A 19,724-nucleotide genomic window follows, 5' to 3' on the forward strand; every position below is an offset into this window, starting at 1 on the left:
ATATGGTCAGCAAATGACCTGTTTCTGTGTTGTGCAACTCGATTATATGTTGTCAGGGCCAGGATGGTGCCAGTGCAGAGAATGGTCTGGGTGGTGAATAGTGAGCAAACTCTTCTATTGTACTAAGCAGGGAACCCCTGCCAGCTTTCTTACATGCTTACAAGGAGCGTCTGTATTCCATATGTTACGTATCTGTAGCAGCGAGACACGAAAACAAGCACTCCTCTTCTTCCAGGTCAGGAAAATTCGAAGGAAAATGGGAACTCCATATTGGTCTTTCATGGAACAGACAAATTCCCATTGAAATGAGGGTGAACTGTTCATTACTGCCAACCCTAGGATATTTACACATTTAAATATAGCAGTCAATTAGTGTTGAGTTTCTATAAGTGCATCAAGCCCGTGGAGTTCCGGGATACGTTTTCATTGTCAGTTGCATGGATGCATTGTTTTCTTTTATATTTCAAAATCTATCACAAGGAATCACATTGTAGAATGTCTAGCCAGTTGTATCTATAACCAGCCTTGTTATCAATTTGTTGCCTCAATTGGATTGCTCCTCAACCTCTTAAAAGAACACAACCTGCTCTCACAATGTGCTTCTTTCACCTCAGTGTTGTTTTGGTGAATCTATACTCCAAGGCCATGACTAATGCAGGTGGAGTGCAAGTGCAACTCTACATAAACTTCCTTGTTTTTGTTTTGAATCCTTTGAAACATTGAATTAATCATCTTGATTTCTTTTCATTTCTGAGCGTAAGATTTTAGTTATTTGTACACTCAGACCAAAATCACTTTACTGTATATCTGCACACTCAGTTTCACATTAGTACAAAAATATTTGACTTCAGCTTTTGCAAGCCAGAAGTAGAAGCTAAGCCCTTTCCATATTAAACTCCAACTGGCAGTTTTATCTCAGTTCTATCCACACAACATTGTATTATTTAAATAGTTGGACCCTCAACTGGGCATTGATCTATTCAAGTAATTAATTTATGGTGGAAAACCAAACTAAAAATTATGAGAAAAAACTAACTTTTCATGTTTTTGCATTCATCCTTTTTGTCCCCTACACCCTGTCAGATTATTGAAGTGTCACAATTGTGTCTCCAAATCCTTTACTTGAGATGAGAATCTTTCAAAGTTTTTTCTGAAGTCAGAGTCTTTTTCCCGTAGAAGGATGATCAAAAACAAGAGAGCATACATTTAAAGTGAGACGAAGGAGGAAGGGGATCTGAGGGGAAAGTTTTTTTTCTCAGAGTGGTTGGTATCTGAAATGAGTTGCGAGAGGAGGTGGCGGAATCAGATACAATTACTGCTTTAAGGAGACATTTAGACTGCACTTGGTTGGAAGGATATAGAACTAAAGGAGGCAAATGAAATTAGTGTAGATCAATGTGAACATGGTGAGTCAAAGAGCCTGTTTCTGTGTTGCACCATTCTCTGAGTTCTGTTTGTAATAATCAGGTGTGAAAGATCTTTTTATATAGTTACATGTTCCTATAGCCAACTTCCACCTACACCCCTTACCAGCCATGCTAGTGATCTCCTCAGAAATAAATCAGTCAGGCATAATCTGAACTTCTCTTTCCAAATGTCTATAACCCAAAGTCCGTGTTTTCATTAGCAGACCAAATTTGGTTGTGAACACATGGTTCAAAATTTAAGAAGGCTCACCACATAAAAGTATAATTACTCAGAATCCAATCCTTCTTTCTCCTAATCATTCTCTTCTTCCAACTACTACATTAACCTTTATACACTGTGGAATTCTATTACTGTATCTAAAGTATGCATATTATTTTAATTCATTTCTGGCCTTTTGACACATTCTAACATCTGATATGCTTTATCTCTTGCTGCAAGGCATTGTTGCAATAATTTTAAATTATTGTCAATCAATTCTCCAGTTCCTTTTTATTTTTCATAGATATTGTTCAATTTCCACTTTAAGTGATGGTCCTTTCTGACTGCAAAAGTTCACCATTCCGAATTTATTCAAATCCTCTTTTACCTTTATCAGTTCAGTTTTGGAATCTGTCACCTTTATTAACATATATCATACGTAACTTTTGTCAACCTTCTTGTAAGATCCTGATTATTTATAAAGGTGTTAAGCAAAATAGGTCACAAAAGTTGCCTGGCTTGTGATAGTTCATTGGCAGAGCAACTGGAACTCAATGGCCTCCATCAGCTGAATACAAACCAAGCATAGTGCAGATGTTTCAAAGATGGACAGACCTGGAGCTGGTTTGTGTAAGTTTCTCCACATGTCTGAAGCCAGGCACATCCCAGTCTCCACCTAGCTAATAGGATTCACCTGCCACTCATTCCAGACACCTCACCTGCAGCCTATTTAACCCCAATTCACATCCACAGTCTCTGTTCACTCATTCAACCAGCCAGCCTTAACCTGTTGTTCCTAGCTTTCACTCTCCCTGCCCCAAGTTTATCTTGTTGCCTGTTGTGTTTGGTTTCAGTTCTCTCTTGTTTGGATGCCCCTTGTGGCTTGTTATTTTGCGGTCTATCAGTGAAGTATTGTTTGCTACTGAATAATCTCTGCTGCTCTACTTTTGGGTCAAGCCTCCTCTACATTTCCTGAAAACTTGTTCTTCTTTCTCACTTCTGCAAGTTCTAAAAAATGTGGCCGCTTGAACCACAAAAAACATGTAGAAAACAGAAACTAAATTGAGCTTGAGAGAGGGCACGTCATGTTCTGAAAGTAAGATTGACCAATGAATATTTATATTTCAGGAGGCTGCCTTGACACACTTTTATTTGCATTCCCATACTCGACTGGATGGTCTTGTGCTTGGCAAAGTCAGACTGATATGAGGTTCTACAGGTGGCATTAGAATAGAGAAATGAAGAATCTACTCAAAGCTGTGTCTTCTCTTAATTCCATGAGGCAAATTTTTGCATCCTAATTAGTGTAAAGATGAAACTTTACCCATTTTACATAGGACTACTACGTCTGGAAAAATTTATTGTCTTAGGACAATAAATCTGGATCTGACTCTGAAGCTAAATAGAGTCAAATTTATTTAAAATTCAAAGTAAATTTATTATCAGAGTATGTATATATGTCACCATATACAACCTTGAGAATAATTTTCTTGCAGGCATACTCAATAAATCCATAATAGATTAATAACCATAACAGAATCACTGAGAGACTACACCAACCAGATGTGCAAAAGACTGCACAAGTACAAAAAGAAAGACACAATAATAAATAAATAAGCAATAAATAGCAGGACCATGAGATAAAAAGCCTTTGAAAGTGAAGCCATAGGTTGTGGGAACAGTTGAGTGATGGGGCAAGTGAAGTTGAGTACAGTAATGTTATCTCTTTTGATCCAAGAGCCTGATAGTTGAGGGATAACAACTGTTTCTGAATCTGGTGGTGTGGGTCCTGAGGCTCCTGTACCCTCACCTGATGGCAGAAGTGAGAAGAGAGCATGTCTTGGGTGGTGGGGGACCCTGATGGTAGATGATGCTTTCTTGCAACAGTGTTTCATCTGGATGTGGTCAGTGATGGGGAGGGCTTTACCTGTGATGGACTGGGCCATATCCACTACTTTTTTTTGTAGGATTTTCCATTCAAGGGTATTTGTGTTTCCATACCAGACTGTAATGCAGCCAGTCAATATACTCTGCACTGCACATCAGCAGTAGTTTGACCAAGTTTTAGATGTTAATCTTTGCAAACTCCTAAGGAAGTAGGGGTGCTGCCGTGCTTTCTTTGTAATTGTGCTTATGTACTAGGCCCAGGACTGGTCCTCTGAAATAATAAAACCGAGAAATTTAAAGTTGCTGAGCCTCTCCCTCTCTGACGAGGACTGGCTCATAGACCTCCGGTTTCCTTCTCCTGAAGTTACTAATCAGCCCCTTGGTCTTGCTGATATTGAGTAAGAGGTGGTTGTTATGGCACCACTCAGCCAGATTTTCAATCTCCCTCCTATATGCTGATTCATCACCATCTTTGATTCTGCTTACGACAGTGGTGCCATCAGCAAACTTGAATATGTACTTAGCTTCACAGTCACAAGTGTAAAGTGAGTAGAGCAGGGGGCTAAGCACACAGCCTTGAGGTGCACCTGTGCTGCTAGAGATCATGAAGAAGATGTTGTTGCCTATAGAAATTGACTGGGAAGTGAGGAAATATTTTATTTAGCGATACAGCGTGAAGAAGGCCCTTCTGGACCGTTGAGCAACGCCAGCCCAGCAACCCCTGACAACTTCGATTTAACCCTAATTTAATCACGGCACAGTTTACAGTGACCAATTAACCAGTATGTCTGTGGACTGTGGGAGGAACCTGGAGCACCAGGAGAAAGTCCATGCATTCCACGGGGAGGACGCACAGACCCCTTGTAACCCTCAGGCACGGCCAGCACTGTTCATCTAGAGGGAAACAACTCCTGGCCCTGCCAAACTGAGAAATCTCCTTTGTGCGGATGCTGCATGATGTGTTGCCCAGTTACAAATCCGCACTGCAAAGTATCAGACAGTACATCATATGCAATTAAGTGATTGAACTTTATGAATCTTAATCTGAATAAAGGGTTAGTAAAGAAAATAAAAAGAAAAAGGGCCCATTTTAAGGAAAAATGTCAAAAGTGCACGTTGGAGCTCACTGATACGGCTATTCATCAACCATCAACTTCCTCAGAGCGTAGCCGGCCCTCGGACCCTCACTCCTCAACCCATTCCGTCCGGTGGTCTTCCGACTCTCTCCATTCGTGTCCTCTCTCTCCATCGCTCCCTGACAAAAGACCGCGAAAAACCTGGCTCCCAGATACACAAGAAAGAACACCATTTCCTCATTGGCTAACCCCTGCATTCCAAAGTCCCGTTATCTCTAGCCATAATCCAAACATTGCTGCTACAAGAGAAACCATTTCCTTAGCAGTGGAACATTACATAGAAGCCATTACATTAGCCTTAGCAGTGAAACCTTACAGAGTGTTACACCCTTTTACAGGGGACGCTGGGAATGAACTCAGAACTCAGATGCCCTGAGCTGTAAGAACTTCACATTAACTACTACACTTATGTGGCACCTACTTCTTGGAGGTCCTTGTGCATCAGGATAGGGCAAAGTATTCTGAAGCTACATCTTCCTGCCAAAGGGCTTCTGCTGAAAACATCAACAATATTCTTTTCCATAGATGCTGCCTGGCCTGCTGAGTTCCTCCAGTATTTTGTGTGTGTTGCTACATTTTCAAACTCACCTTTCAACTTTAAGAGTGTTCCCTTGTCATTAACATTAACGTAAAGCCTTTCCTGGAGCGAAACGCATCCTCATTCTTTGACAATGAGGGTCTATCCATATGACTGTGTTCCCAGGAACTAGTCAGAGACTGAATTCTCCAATAACTTTGATACTGTTGCCTGGATTGTGGGATTTGTGTTATGGGAAGAGATTGGATAGGCTGGGTTAGTTTTCCCTGGAGTAAGGCAGACTGAAGAGTGACCAGATGGAGGCATATAAAATTATGATGCCTGGATAGGGTAGTCAGTCAGAATCTGTTTTCGCCATAATAGATGTATTAAAACAAAAGAACATAGATTTGAGATAAGACGAAGGAGTTTTAAAGGGAATTTGAGGCAAAGTGTTTCACACAGAGTGCTTGATATCTGGAATGAGCTGCCAGAGGGAATGGTGGAATAGGATACAATCATTACATTTAAGTGATACTTCGACAAATTCTTGAACAAGCAAGGCTTAAAAAGATGAGACAATGCTGGCAATTGGGATTAATATAGATGGGAAAATGGTTAGCATAGATGTGAGGGCTGAAGGGCCTGTTTTCATGATGTGCCACTCTGGCTCCAATTATCACTGTTGAATTTGACTCCAGATAATTCCCACAGGCCGAAGCGGAGAGTGGACCCAGTTGGAGAAGACTTGTAATTGGATTGCTTTGGGTGTTGTGTCCACACAAACGTAGTTCCATTTTTGCTCATTTCCACAAACCCTTCTCCATGAGATGAATTGTTATCATGCACTCTAGGGTTGCGCAAAAAGAGTTTGACCTCTGGCATCAAGAATCCAGCTTCCAACGGTTGGGAGCCATCTTCTGTGAAAACACAGGTACTTTTCCCAAAGTGAAATACATTGCAGTCAAAGGCTGGTTCAGCTGCAATCTAGCGGGTAGGAGATACTAACATCACACTGCGTTGTCTACAGCACTGACCCAAGCATATGACCCTCAGTGTCACACCTGGAAAAACACATACCCGACATCCCATGGGAGAATTAATTAAGCTTCAGGTAAAATTAATCCAGTTCTTAAACCAAGGACCCAGGATGCCATCAGATTGCTCTAAAAAGAACCATACATGACTCAAACCCGATTTAAAGCACTGACACTTAGCTCTTGCAATGTAACATCCAATCGGCCACAGTAAGATGTCAAAACCTTGTCTGCAGAAAGAGTTAGGATAGTGCAAGATAATGTGGGCTGTGAACTGCAGACTTAAGTAGCAGGAAAGGACAGTACATAATTAAGACTGCTCTAACTGGCTGATCTCTTTATTGGGCTATTAAAGGCAGGTGGCTTCATCTGCTTATTTAAACCACAATAAAAAAATTGAAGATAAATGAAGGTCACAGGGGCAGATGCACAGTCTGTCTTCCTTCACCTCTGCTACTGAATTAATTTGAAGCATTGTACTTACTCATCACCATCAACATAGTTCCAGATGGCCAACCAGCCCATGTCAGCCCAATTACCAGTCCATTGACTCTCTCATTTGACTTAGCAGCAATTTCACACCCAGCACCGGCCCCTTGATTTACTGTATGTAACTGTATTGAAACTGCAATAAAACTCCTGTGGGTTGGAATGGTTTTTATTGAAGGAATCACAGGCTGTAAAAAGTGATCATCATAGGGGTGCCTGTATTAGTGCTTAACAATACACACTTCTGGTTTTTTTTGGAAACTGTTACAGTAGGCAGTAATGTCCATTGTTCAAAACTCAAAATGCCGCTTGTATGGTATTGTTAAAAGGCAACAATGCATCTTTGGATTTCTGCACAAGCGGTTTAAATAAACCAAATTAGAAATGCTGTTGAAACAGTGCAAATTGTCTGAAAAATAAGTATTTTTTAGGCTACAGTTTAGGATAGGGCTATTGTGTTATTGAGGAACATGGGGAACAGTGTAGTCTGAAGTTGAAGGATATTGGAGGTGCAATACACACAAGAGACACAAAATAGAAATCTCCCCATTGTCACCCAGCTGGGGCTGGATAGGTATAGATTTGCATAGTGTTAACTGAATACTAAATGGGCCCCTGATGGAAAGAGAAAGAAAGAATTTGCATTTATATAGTTCCTTTCACAACCTCAGAATGTCACAAAGCATTTACAGCCAATTATGTACTTTTAAAGTGCAGTCCCTGTATTACTGAAGGAAGAGAGTGCATTATAATAATTATACTCCACGGTCTTATCCTTTACATCTTTGTGATCCCTTGACAGAATATTCTAGAAATCAGGAGCTGCCTCTGCCAAATGATGGTGGCATTGTAACAGTTTAAAATTTCCACACTCTGATCAACAGATTTTTGATTAGATATGGAGGGATGTTGTGTGAAAGTGGTTGCATGAAGTTCAGGTAAATCTTGATGATAATCTGACTGGATGGAAGGCTAGAGCTGAAGGTTCAGACCAGCTGGAAAGCCATTGAAAACTCACAGACGTGGATGCAGCCACGAAGCAGTAAAGTGCATGCTCAAAACCGGAGAAGTTCTCAAATGCATGTCAAGTCCCGATGAAGTCATTGGAACTTCTCTGCAATTTTCCTGACGTTTAAGTGGAAAGGCTATGATCTTCCTGTCAGATGAGGACATCTAGGAAGTAGAGCAGGGTCAAGAGAAGTGATATCACTATGCAAAGGGCTCAGGAAGAACAGCATTTCTTCTCCATATGGAAATCTAATGCATCTGGGCTTCCCTCTCTCCCTGAAAATGAGACTTTCAGGAGATGATTCTGGAAGTCAGTCCCAGAACCTTCTCTGTGTTGGTGAACAGTCTCTAGGATGTGGGACTTGCATCTGCTAAAAGAAATGGTGTCTCATTTCTGGAGCAGTGAAGGAAAACCCAAGCCGCTCCCTATCTCTTTATCCAAACAAAACTAGATAACGTCAGCACTGTGAAAACCAGCATTAATGCTTGTCTTCGCAGCTAGCCCAGTGGCCGTATGAGAACTGGAGAAAGATACTTCAACTCTCCTCAAAACTGTGGGTGCTTTATAGATGTCACTGATAACACTGAAGTTACAGTTGTGCTCTGCAGCTGGCCCTGAAAAATATTGATCATGTTGTAAATTGCAGAAGCCAAACTTCTGATATGTTGGGTTAGTGACTTCAATGAAATCTACTCATCTATCCCACCTTCATGATGCTTGAAAATAGTAACACTTTAGTATGACTCAGGTATCAGTCTGACTCACAACCACCTTGTCCTTCATCACGTACATTATTGTTATGTCCACCAGCAGCCAGAGGAACAGTGCCTAATGTTTTGATTGGGCAGCCTACTCGTACCTATGTTAGACTATTGTTTATTGTATATACGTCCACCTTCAGTACATAAATTCCAAGCAAACTCATCTCAAAGCTCCTAAAACTAGTACTCAATACTTCCTTTTGCAACTGGATCTATTACTTCTGACTGTCAGAAATTTAGATGTAAACACCTCTAACATGTTTATCCTCAAAGCTGATGTCCTACAAGGCTGCATCCTCAGCCCTCTTCTTTACTTCCTAAACGCGTGGCCAGATTCTGCCCTAACTCCATCTACAGCTTTGCAGATGACACCACCGCAGCAGGCTGAATTTCAAATCACAAGTTAGAGGACAGAATCAGAATCAGGTTTATTATCACCGGCATGTGACGTGAAATTTGTTAACTTAGCAGCAGCAGTTCAATGCAATACATAATCTAGCAGAGAGAGAAAAAAATAATAAATAAAATAAAACATAATAAATAAACAAGTAAATCAATTACATATATTGAATAGATTATTAAAAATGTGCACAAAAATACTGTATATTTAAAAAGTCCAAAGCTTCAAAGTCCATTCAGGAATCGGATGGCAGAGGGGAAGAAGCTGTTCCTGAATCGCTGAGTGTGTGCCTTCAGGCTTCTGTACCTCCTACCTGATGGTAACAGTAAGAAAAGGGCATGCCCTGGGTGCTGGAGGTCTTTAATAATGGACGCTGTCTTTCTGAGACACTGCTCCCTAAAGATGTCCTGGGTACTTGTAGGCTAGTGCCCAAGATGAAGCTGACTAGATATACAACCCTCTGCAGCTTCTTTCGGTCCTGTGCAGTAGCCCCTCCATACAGACAGTGATGCAGCCTGTCAGAATGCTCTCCACAGTACAAATATAGAAGTTTTTGAGCGTATTTGTTGACATGCCAAATCACTTCAAACTCCTAATAAGGTATAGCCGCTGTCTTGCCTTCTTTGTGACTACATCAATGTGTTGGGACCAGGTTAGTTCCTCAGAGATCTTGACACCCAGGAACTTGAAACTGCTCACTCTCTTCACTTCTGATCGCTCTATGAGGATCGGTATGTGTTCCTTCATCTTACCCTTCCTGAAGTCGATAGTCAACAGGAAGGCGATAGAAAACTTAGTGGCATGGTGTCAAGGCAACAACCTTTCCCTCATTGTCAGCAAAATCAGAGAGCTGGTTATTGACCAGGGAAGTGAGCAGTTCACATGCTGGAGATTGAGAGGGTTGAGAACTTCAAATTCCAAGGAGAGAACACCATGAATGGCCAGTTCTGGTCCAACCATGTAGACACCATGGCCAAGAAAGATGCCAAAACCTCTAATTCCTCAGAAGGCAAAAAAAAATTGGCATATTCCCTTAATCCTGACCATTTTTTTTATTGATCTCCTCAGAAAGCATTCTATCCAGATATTTCATGGCTTGGTATGGCAACTACTCTGCAGGATCTCAAGAAACTGCAGATGGTTGTGGCTAAGGTTCAGCACATGACAGAAACCAGCCTCCTCTCCATGGACTCTGTTCCACTTCTTGCTGCCACACTAAAGCAGCCAACATCATCGAAGACCACATCTGCCCCGGTCATTTTCTCTTCTCTCCTCATCCATTAGGCAGAAGGCATAAAAGCCTGAAAGCACATACACCATGCTCACAAACAACTTCTATCCACTGTTATAAAACCATTTAATAATCTCCATCACTCCTCAAACGATAGCTCAAAGGAGGGATATATCCAATGTCCCTGCTACAACCATTTGCTGCCCCTCCACATGTGATCAGACTCTCACTTTGTACTTGTTACCAACAGAACTATAAGATAAAATTAGCTTTATTTGTCACATGTACATCAAAACATACAGTGAAAAGCATTGTTTTGTGACAAACCCAATCTGAGATCTGTTGGGTGCAGTCTGCAAGTGTCGCCAAAATAACATGTCCACAATTTACTAGCTCTAACCTGAACACCTTTGGAACTTGAGAGGAAACCCAGCTCCTGGAGGAAACTCATGCTGGGTCACGTACAAACTCCTAACAGACAGCTGCGAGAATTGAACCCTGATCTTAAAGTTGGAGTTGTACTCTGTTGCACTAACTGCTACACTGCCATGCCATTCATTGTAACAGAAAACTAAAAGAAAATAACTCAATTTAAGCACAAGTTAACACTTTGTCCTGGATTTTACTTGCTTATTGAGTTGCATCATCTTGCTGCACAGTACAAAAGAACTGCAGTGTGAAAGAGTGAGCAATAACTTGGGATGCAACTTTCAATGGCAAAATCTCGAAGGTAACATAATGCAGAAAATAAAAGTTGAGGCTCCAGCATAGATCCCCCTGAGAGACAACTTGCTGCATCTTGTCAATCTGAATGCCTGATTATCTTGGATTGTTAAATGCTCCAATCTAATGGGTCCTTCCTCGGATGGAGCAAATTTTGGAAAACTAAAATCCATGCATCAGCAAACTCATTACCCTTTGCTTCTAAAATCCTTGGCTGAAATTCATCAGGACCAAGCAACTTATCAGTCATGGGCTTTGACAGCTTGCTCAGTAGCACTAGCCCTGTATGTGATCTGTGTTATCTGAGAACTCCCCTTAATCCCACCAGTACTGATAAAATAACTTGTTTCTCACACTAGCTAGAGCTGTTTTAAAGCATTCATGGTGCTACTACCCCATTATGCCCAGCCTCGTCCGATGCAATCACCCATATGCATGGGAAACAGAAGAAGGATTAAATCAGTACCCCCCCAAACTTGCTTCACTATTATATAAGATCAAGACTGATCCAATCTTTGCCCCAATACCACTTTTGTGCTCTCTCATACCTCTTAACAGACCACACTTGGTATATTGTGAGGAGTTTTGAGCTCCTTACCTAAGAAAAGATGTGTTGGCATTGGAGAGGGACCAAAGGAGACTTGCAAGAATGATTTTGGGAGTGAAAGGGTTAATGTATGTGGACCGTTTGAGGCTTGGGGCTTGTATTCATTGGTGTTTAGTAGAATGAGGAGGTCTCATTCAAACTTATCACTATTGAAAGGCCAAGACAGAGTGGATGTGGAGAGGATGTTTCCTATAGGTGGGTCAAAGGGCACAGTTTTAGAATAGAGGGACACGGATTAAGAACAGAGATGAGGAGAAATTTCTTTAGCCAGAGACCGGTGAATCTGTGGAATTCATTGCCTCAGACAGCTGTAGATGCCAAGTCATTGGATATATTTAAAGCAAAGTTTGATAGGTTCCTGATCAGTCAGGACATCAAAGGTTACGGGGAGGAGGCAGGAGAATGGGGTTGAGAGGGATAATATATCAGCTATGATGGAATGGCAGAGCGAACTCGATGGGTCAAATGCCCTAATTTTGCTCCTATGCCTTATGGTCTTGTGGATATATAGTTATGGACATATAGTTTAATTATCTATCAATCTCCACCTTGAATATTTTCACTGACTCCACTTCCACAGCTATCTGGAGAACAGAATTCCAAAGATTCACAATCACTGAGAAGAAAATCCTCCATTTTAAATGTATAACTCTTTATTCTAAACTATGACCGTTAGCCAAAACACTTTTTATATAACCCTAGAAGGCAGGTTCACAGCACTAACATAATATCTGTCCTGTTAGTGTTCCTGAATATTTTTTCCCTGATGATGGAGATTATTTTAAGTTACTCCCTCCTCCTTGATTATCTACAATTATTAGGAAGGTCCTTTTCAGGGCGGTTAGTCCACCTTTGGTCCCCACCTGGCACTCAGCTCTCACCTGTGGCTCCTCGTAGCTGTTTGTATGCGACAGCGACCACACCCCGGGCAATGGCTTCGACAAGCCGGCTAAACCAGGTGAGGGTAGCCGACGGGTCTCAAACCCTCGGTGAGATAGGGAGTTGTCTATCCCAGCATGTGAAGACAGACTCCGGCGGATTGAGTGGACGAGACCAATGGAAGGTCCAATGGTCAAGAAGGCGGTCTCTGCAAGCATCGTGGAACGTATAGAGCAGGACAAGACACAGAAGACGTCCCGGTCATCCACTGTGCCTAGTCCCATCTCCAGCCGTCTAGACTCTGTCTTGCCACTGGATCCAGATGGGAATTGGGAAGAGAGTGAGGATGACGCTGCGCAACTCTCCCTCACTTAAATCCAAATCACACCCTAGTCTTGACACCATCATAATAGTGTCGAGGTCCTCATCGACATTGACGATGGACGAACAACAACAGGAAGGTATTGGTGTCCTGGTGTGAAAAACTGATCTAAAATAATTACTTGGAATCTCTTCCACTTCCCTATTTACCTTTAATTGTCTGGCCTCATCATTGAAGGGACCAGCATTTTAGTTACTCCCCCAGTGCCTTTTGGAATCTGCTTCTCTTCCAAAAGATGGACTACGTCTGCTTCTGGACCATGTACTCTCTGGTTGTCATTCAGATCTAGAGGGATGAGCCGAAAACTCTGGCCCCAATTCAATGTGATCATGGCTGATCTGCCGCAAGCCTCAATTCCCTTTCAATGTTTCCTGATTTTCAAAATATTCTCTTTAAATCTTGCCAATGATCCAACCTATTCTTGCTCTCATTTTCTTATGTTTTTTATGTAATGGACAAAATTATGAAGAAGACATTACTTTTTTTCTCTTTTTCTGTATTTTTTTCAATGTCCCCCTTTTCCATCTGTCCATGGGGAGTTCTCAGCTTATCCCTCTACGTCTGGATAAAGAGCATGATAAAGTGAATTATCCAGAAAATGAGCGAGCCAACAGTGGCATCAATTGGGAATGAACCAGAATCCCAATGGCACTGGGAAGTACAGTAATCAAAGATCCCACCCACCTCCTCCCATTCAGCCTGAAAGCACGTACTACCGGCTCAAGGACCCTATTCCACTGCCATAAAATTATTGAACAGACCTCTTGAACAATAAAATAGACTTGACCTCCATTTGGCTCACTATAGCTTGCATCATGTTGTTTGCCTGCACTGTACTTCTGTAACTGTAGCAATATACACTACACTCTGTTACTGCAGATCCCTCTGGTTTAGAAAATTCCAAAATTCCCCCGTTAGTGCAAACATTTTCAAATTTCCCCTGTTATATCCCTTAGGATCTTGTTGATTCAAAATATTCACCCTTACTACAGTACTTTTGAACTCCAACGAACATGCAGGTCTAATTTCTGCAGTCTCTCATGACAGGATAACCCTCTAATTCCAAGAATTAGTCTGTTGAAGTTCTTCTGTTTCTCAGAGCTCCGTTTTTTCTGCACTTATTAGGAACTCTAGCATCACTGGAGGTTTGAACTGTATCACTGTGTTACATTATTATTCCAGATCTGAAACATATTAACTAAATTTTAAAGTATACAAAATGTAAATCTCATATGTTAATAAACCTAGAGGTTTGTCTCTAACTGCTAAACACCAAATCTAATAGTTTCCAAAACATGAATCATCAATTAAAATTGGAATAAAGATGACATGCTTCCTTCAGTCCTTATCAGGTAAAGAGGCTGCTTATAGGGAAATGAAATTCTTGAGGTTTGACTAGCTGATCCTGGTTTGGGAAGAGGGAATGCAAGTTGTTTAGAAAAGGGAATAGCCCTTTGCCTCTGAATCCTCATATCCTGCATGCACAGATTCAAAGAACAGGCTTTAATCCCCTTTATGTTCACAATCACTGAGAAGAAAATCCTCCATTTCAAATGGTGACTCTTTATTCTGAACTATGACCTTTAGCCAAAGCGCTCTTTTTTTAACCCTAGGAAGCAGGTGATAAGGTTCACAGCACTAACACAATATCTGTCCCGTTAGTTTTCCTGAATATTTTTTATCTGATGATGGAGATTATTTTAGATTACTCCCTCCTGCTTGATTATCTACGATTATTAGGATAGTATTAGTGTATCCTAGTGTATAGGAAAGTATTAGGTATTAGTGGGTTGTTTCTGAATTCCAATGTTTTATTCTGGTAAGTCAGTCCCCGGTGCTATGGTTCCCTCACACTCAAGCAACAAGTAAGAAGCTTAAATTTAAAACATGATCGGAGAGAAGACGGGGCCAAGTTATTGAGTTGGCAGCATTGGGAGAGTGCCTTGCTAGCAGCCTACACCTTCATGTATGAATGCAATCCCATCAAATGTAGAGATGTTATACCCTATCAGTCAGCACAAAGGTGGTGACAACATGTCAGAGAAGTGTGAAGTGTAATCAATTATGTTTATATCCATAACTAACGTCAATAACTAGATGATAATCTTTTTGTATATATCTTGTGAAGTGTAGAAAAGAGACAACTACCAAAAGTTTAGCTAATGGAAGACAGGTCTGAAATTAATCTCCAGTATGTCCTTCCTACATAGAAACCCAGTGTTCAGCACAGTGGTGTAGCAGTTAATGCTGCCACCTCACAGCTATTGAGTTTGATCCTGAAATTGGGTGCTGTCGATGTGGAATTTACATATTCCACTCCCCCCCCCACCCAGCTTCTTCCAAGGTGCTCCAGTTCTCTCCCACATTAAAGTCAATTGTCTGCTGTACACTTGGTGAAAGGGACAGAAGACTGCAGAAGCTGGAATCTTCAGTATCAACCAAAATACTGCAGGTGCTCAATGGGCCAAGCAGCACTTGTAGCGGGAAAGGAAATGGCAAGAGCTTAGGTTGAAACTGTGCGTCAGTACTCAGTAAGAGTTAGATGCGGGAGAGTGGGCTTGGGCACTGCCAGGATAGAGACAGTGGATGGAAGGCCAGGAGATGGTGGCCTGGTGTTTATCAAAGTCCAGGGGTTTGTACGAGGAAGTATTTGAGAGCTGTATCTGACCTCTGCAGGTGGAGGTCAGTCTGGCAGACTACAACAGCGTAGGTTCCTAGTCTGCAGATTTGGTGACGAGGTTGAGATTGGTGCAAAGTGAATGTGGGGCTGCATTTTCAGAAGGGATGAGATTGGAGTGGAGAAATGAAGGTGGGTGATATCATGGATGCAAATGGGGATGAGACAGTCCCGAAATGGTAAAAGGTCCAAACGGGATATCCATAGGAAGTGTAGTGTTAGAGACATCAAAAGGGTTCAGGATGTAGGGTTTTAGCCCAATATGTCAACAATTCCTTTTCCCCCACAGATGCTTCAACCCACTGAGCTCCTGTAAAAGATTATTCCCTATTTGTGTCAATTGTGATAGGTAAGGGCAAAAAGAATCAAAGAGAGGTTGATGGCTATTTATGAGAGAACAAGTTATAGGGGTACAGAGAAATATGGAGAGGGGGAGAGGGCTGTTTCTCTGAGAGCCAATATGAACCAGATGTACTGAATGTTCTCCTATGTTGCTATTAGATATCAGTTTGGTGAATTGATGAAATGTCAAATCCAGATGAAGGATGTCAACTCAAATCATCAATTCTCCATTTCCCTCTACAAATGTTCCTCCAACAGTTTGGTTTCATTTTGTTCCAGATTCCATTATCTGTATTCTGTCCCATCTCCCATCTGCTCTTCCCTCCACAGACACTGTGTAATCTTCAAAGTATTTCCAGCGTTATTTATTTTACTTTAGATGCTCACTCAGTGTCCTGGCCAACGTTATTCCTTCAAACTAAGCCAATTATATACCAATTGTCAAAGCCGTTAGGTTCTTATTTTCTGGCATGATTCCCTGCATTACAATAGTGACTACACTTCTAAGGTACATAATTTTGTGAAACAAGCTCAGTAAAAGCAATTTTATTTGCCTTTCACTTCCCCCTTCTCTCCCTTTCCTCTCAGAACCATCATGAAAACCTGCCTCATTGTCCAATTATTGGCTGATTTTGAATGGGTGGGGCTTCTTATGCTTTGTTTAATGTTCCATAGACATTCAGAAAATGAGCGAGTCTAGGACTAGAGGATGCAGCCTCGGAATAGAAAGATGTCCCTTTAGAATAGAGATAAGGAGGAATTTCTTTAACAAGAGGATAATAATTCATTTCCACAGATTGCTGTGAAGGCTAATTATTGGATATATCTAAAGTGGAGGTTGATAAGTTCTTGATTAGTAAGGGTGTCAAAGGTTACGGGGAAAGACAAGAGAATGGGATTGAGAGGGAAGATAAATCAGCTATGATTGAATGGTGGAGCAGACTTGATGGGACAAATGACATAATTCTGCTCCTGCATCTTATGGTCAAATGGTCTTCTAATTTAGTTGTTAACATTTTTGATCAAAGTGCCTGTGTTATCTTAATTTTGTAACAGCACGGCAAGGGCCCAATGGCATTTGGGTGAGTAACAGATCAAGCTGTGGAAATATAGAGAATGAGGATGAAATGAGTCAGATATAATCAAAGCCAACTTCAGTATAGCAAATGAACTAAAGGGAAACAGATGTAAGACAAAGGAGGTAGAGAAATGAGAGAGAAAGAGGGAAAAGTAAGAAAAAAATTATTTTTTAAAACTGGTATTTTAAAAACCTTTGACAACAATTCTCAAATGGAGCCAAATTATCTGCGAGGGGTGATTGATAAGTTTGTGGCCTAAGGTAGAAGGGGTCAATTTTAGAAAACCTAGCACATTTATTTTTCAACATAGTCCCTTCCTACATGTACACACTTAGTCCAGCGGTCGTGGAGCATATGGATCCCTTATTTGTAGAAGTCGGCATCTTGGACCTCTAGAAAGTGGTCCACAGCACGGATGATTGATAAGTTCGTGGCCTAAGGTAGAAGGATATGAGTTATACAGTTCTTTTTACATGCACGTCCAACTCTTTGAGTGATTATGCAGAAAGTTTGAAGTTAATAACTCATCTCTTGCAACACACATAAAAGTTGCTGGCGAACGCAGCAGGCCAGGCAGCATCTATAGGAAAAGGTACAGTCGACATTTCGGGCCGAGACCCTTCATCAGGACTAACTGAAAGAAGAGCTAGTAAGAGATTTGAAAGTGGGAAGGGGAGGGGGAGATCCAAAATGATAGGAGAAGATAGGAGGGAGAGGGATGGAGCCAAGAGCTGGACAGGTGATTGGCAAAAGGAATATGTGGGGGGTACCTGTCCCCCACTTTTCCTTCGCTACATCGACGACTGCATTGACACTGCTTCCTGCACGCATGCTGAGCTCGTTGACTTCATTAACTTTGCCTCCAACTTTCACCCTGCCCTCAAGTTTACCTGGTCAATTTCCGACACCTCCCTCCCCTTTCTAGATCTTTCTGTCTCTATCTCTGGAGACAGCTTGTCTACTGATGTCTGATATAAGCCTACGGACTCTCACAGCTATCTGGACTAATCCTCTTCTCAACCTGTCTCTTGCAAAACTGCCATCCCCTTCTCACAATTCCTCCGTCTCCGCCGCATCTGCTCTCAGGATGAGGCTTTTCATTCCAGGACGAGGGAGATGTCCTCCTTTTTTAAAGAATGGGGCTTCACTTCCTCCACCATTAACTCTGCTCTCAAACGCATCTCTCCCATTTTACGCACATCTGCTCTCACTCCATCCTCCCGCCACCCCACTAGGAATAGGGTTCCCCTGGTCCTCACCTACCACCCCACCAGCCTCCGGGTCCAACACATAGTTCTCCATAACTTCCACTACTTCCAACGGGATCCCACCACTAAGCACATCTTTCCCTCCCCCGCCCCCCGCATTCCACAGGGATCGCTCCCTATGCGACTGCCTTGTCCATTCGTCCCCCCCATCCCTCCCTACCGATCTCCCTCCTGGCACTTATCCTTGTAAGCAGAACAAGTGCTACACATGCCCTTACACTTCCTCCCTTACCACCATTCAGGGCCCCAAACAGTCCTTCCAGGTGAGGCGGCACTTCACCTGTGAGTCGGCTGGGGTGATATACTGCGTCCGGTGCTCCCGATGTGGCCTTCTATATATTGGCAAGACCCGGCGCAGACTGGGAGGCCGTTTCGCTGAACACCTACGCTCTGTCCGCCAGAGAAAGTAGGATCTCCCAGTGGCCACACATTTTAATTCCACGTCCTATTCCCATTCTGATATGTCTATCCACGGTCTCCTCTACTGTAAAGATGAAGCCACACTCAGGTTGGAGGAACAACACCTTATATTCCGTCTGGGTAGCCTCCAACCTGATGGCATGAACTTTGACTTCTCTAACTTCCGTTAATGCCCCTCCTCCCTCCGTACCCCATCCGTTATTTATTTATTATATATATATTCTTTTTCTCTCTCCTTTTTCTCCCTCTGTCCCTCTCACTATACCCCTTGTCCATCCTCTGAGCTTCCCCCCTCCCCCTTTTCTTTCTCCCTAGGCCTCCTGTCCCATGATCCTCTCATATCCCTTTTGCCAATCACCTGTCCAGCTCTTGGCTCCATCCCTCCCCCTCCTGTCTTCTCCTATCATTTTGTATCTCCCCCTCCCCCTCTCACTTTCAAATCTCTTACTAGCTCTTCTTTCAGTTAGTCCTGACGAAGGATCTCAGCCCGAAACATCGACTGTACCTCTTCCTATAGATGCTACCTGGCCTGCTGCATTCACCAGCAACTTTTGTGTGTGTTGCTTGAAATTCCAGCATCTGCAGATTTCCTCGTGTTTGCGTTTTAAACTCATCTCCTTCTGCCTTAGGCCACGAACTATCAATCACCCTTGCTGTGGACCACTTCTACAAAGAAGGGATCCGTATGCTCCATGACCACTGGACTAAGTGTGTACATGTAGGAGAGGACTATGTTGAAAAATAAATGTGCTAGGTTTTCTAAAACTGACTCCTTCTACCTTAGGCCACGATCTTATCAATCACCCCTCGTACTTTAATTGTTAATTTTCTAAAAAAGAAAAGTTGAATACCTGACATTAAATGCTTTCTCATGTTGTGTATTATTTCACATTCTGAGGTTTAATGTGTAAAATCAAGGTTCTTAATAAAATCCACTCCCCCCACCTCCTATCTCTGACTCATCTTTTCTTTCCAGTCCTGCTGAAGGGCCTCGTCCCGAAACATCGACTGTACTCTTTTCCAAAGATGCTGCCTGGCCTGCTGAGTTCCTCCAGCATTTTGAGTGTGTTGCTTTGATTTTAATAAAATGATTGGAAAATTAAAGTAAAGCCCCTCCATGCAGAGCTAATACTAGAGTTGTGCAGATCAGCCAGTAATCTGTGGGCATCGTGATTCATGAGGTCTCTCTTCCTCAATACAAGATACGGAATGATCTGTGCATCATTTTGACACCTCTAGTCTTCATACGTTCTA

The 19,724-nt window shown here is 42.0% G+C and overlaps 1 pseudogene; it reads left to right on the forward strand.

Annotated features, from left to right (window-relative positions):
* The window catches only part of LOC140211454 (ubiquitin carboxyl-terminal hydrolase 35-like), a 64,401-nt pseudogene that overhangs the window by 37,159 nt on the left and 7,518 nt on the right, over positions 1–19,724 (forward strand).

Source organism: Mobula birostris, chromosome 17 (assembly GCF_030028105.1).
Source record: "Mobula birostris isolate sMobBir1 chromosome 17, sMobBir1.hap1, whole genome shotgun sequence".
NCBI lineage: Eukaryota > Metazoa > Chordata > Chondrichthyes > Myliobatiformes > Myliobatidae > Mobula > Mobula birostris.